Here is a 2,267-nt window from a genome sequence, read left to right as displayed (position 1 = left end):
CCTTATGAGACAGCATAGAATGGTAGAGAAGAATATGGATTTTAAAGCCTGCCTCTGTTTCCACCTTGGCTCCACCTCCTACACCCATGTGATCTGGAACAACTTACCCAAATTTCTGTTTCTTAGTTGCCTTAATTACAAATTGAAGATAATAATAGTACCTATCTCATAAGGTTGCTGTTAATGTTGATGGGGATGATAATGTGGCTGTTATTTTGGGCTCATCCCTGCAGGCTCATCACTGCCATCTTCTTCCTCCTGCTCTATCAGAGAGCACCCTATTCCATGCCTATCATTCCTGCACTTTCCTCCTCCTTCCTCTAACCAGCCACTTCCTCAACCTCATCGCTCTTCTCTCACTACCTGGGCCCAGCCCAATATCTCTCTCCATCATGCCCTTGTGTCCTGGTCCACTCACCTCTCACACCTCCCTCTCCCCACCTCATCTCTCTCCTCCAGTTGAGGATACAGGTATAGGAGAGGTATATTTGCAGGTTTCAGAATGAAAGTTCAAGAGGATACGATGGAATGACTGAAGAGCAAGGCAAGGAAGGAGGGCTGGGACAGTTGAGGGGATATATAGAACAGGTAGGAAGGAGAGTCAGAAAGGCAGGGTGATCCCAGTGGATAGGATTCATCCTGAGAGTCCCTTGGAGGAAGAAGCATTAACTCTGACCTCTTTTCTCATTCTGCCGTAGGACCTGAGGGGATTCTCTCATTCCAAGTGTCTGGAAGAAGTAATTAAAGCAGAGTCATCTCTCTCTCTCACAGATAAGCGTGGAAGGTCTGTCACTTTGGAAGAGAAGGTCTGAGAAGGAGCTCAGCTCCTCTAGTTTCCAGCCCGCCCCAATCTTGCAGCGTCATCTTGGCTGTATCTGGGAAGTGGGAGATGAGTACTCTATTTCTTATCTATAAAACACTTTCTCTCTGGCTCTAGACCCAATTTAGATTACAATTTCCTAGAATCATGTCTAGCAGTGCTGCATAGAAAAAAGCATAAACTGGTGTCAGAAAGACATAGGTTCGATTTTCAGCTCTGCCGCTCACCAGCCATATGACTTTGAACAAGTCATTAACTTCTCTGAGCCTCAGTTTCCTCACGGGGATTAAAGAACCCACCTCATAGGTTATAGGAAGAATTAAATGAGATGATGTGTGAAAGCTCCACTACACTGTGAGGGCTGAGACTCTGCCAATTTGTTCACCATTTGTAGTCCAATGCCTGGCACAGAGTATGCCCTCAATAAATATTTGTTATAATTGAATGAGTAGGTGCCTAACAAACCACAGCCAGGTGTCCCTTTGTCCAGGCTGATTGTGGCTGATGGTAATGATCCTCTGCCCTGACATAGTCCAAAAGCAATCACTACGTGAAATCCAGAGATAATGGCACACTAGTCTAATGTGCCTGGGGGTTGCATCATGTCCCACGGGCTAAAAGGGGCATGTGTGAAACAGAATTTTCAATGGTATTGATTGTGCCCATTGAGGAGTTTAATACAGTGCTTCTCAAACTTTAATGTGCCTCCGAATCACCTGGGTATCTTGTTAAAAAGCACATTCTGTCTGCCGTCTTTCTGTGCCATCGTCATGGTGCACGCGAATGTCCTGGCTGATGCTCTCAAGAGCATCAACAATGCCAAAAAGAGAGGCAAACACTAGGTTCTTATCAGCTGTGCTCCAAAGTCATCATCCAGTTTCTGACTGTGATGATGAAGCATGGTTACATTGGCGAATTTGAAATCATTGATAATCAGAGAGCTGGGAAAATTGTTGTGAACATCATGGGCAGGTTAAACAAGTGTGGAGTCATCAGCCCCAGATTTGATGCGCAACTCAAAGATCTGGAAAAATGGCAGAATAACCTGCTCTTGTCCCATCAGTGTGGTTTCATTATACTAACAACCTCAGCTGGTGTCAAGGACCACGAAGAAGCAAGACGAAAACACACAGAAGGGAAAATCCTGGGATTCTTTTTCTAGGGATGTAATACACATGTGCAAATAAAACGCCTCAATGGAAAAAAAAAAAAAAGCAGGTTCTGACTCAGTCATTCCAAATGAAGGCTGGACAAGGTTCCAGGTGATGCTGAGACTGTTGGCTTGTGGACCTCATTTTTGAGTAGCAAGAGTCTAATACAGGGGTCAACAAACTATTTCTGTAAGGGGCTGCATAGTAAATATTGTAGTTTTGTGAACTGTATCATCTCCGCTGCAACTACTCAACTCTGCCAGTGAACAAGAGCAGCCATAGACAACATGCAACCA

The 2,267-nt window shown here is 44.6% G+C and overlaps 1 pseudogene; it reads left to right on the top strand.

Annotated features, from left to right (window-relative positions):
• Nucleotides 1–1,418: 1,418 nt before the first annotated feature.
• LOC101394267 (small ribosomal subunit protein uS8 pseudogene) lies at nucleotides 1,419–2,021 on the top strand (annotated as a pseudogene).
• Nucleotides 2,022–2,267: the final 246 nt, after the last annotated feature.

Source organism: Ceratotherium simum, chromosome 22 (genome assembly GCF_057802395.1).
Source record: "Ceratotherium simum simum isolate JZ-2026a chromosome 22, ASM5780239v1, whole genome shotgun sequence".
Taxonomy (NCBI): Eukaryota; Metazoa; Chordata; class Mammalia; order Perissodactyla; family Rhinocerotidae; genus Ceratotherium; species Ceratotherium simum.
This window is presented reverse-complemented; position numbering and strand designations above follow the sequence as displayed.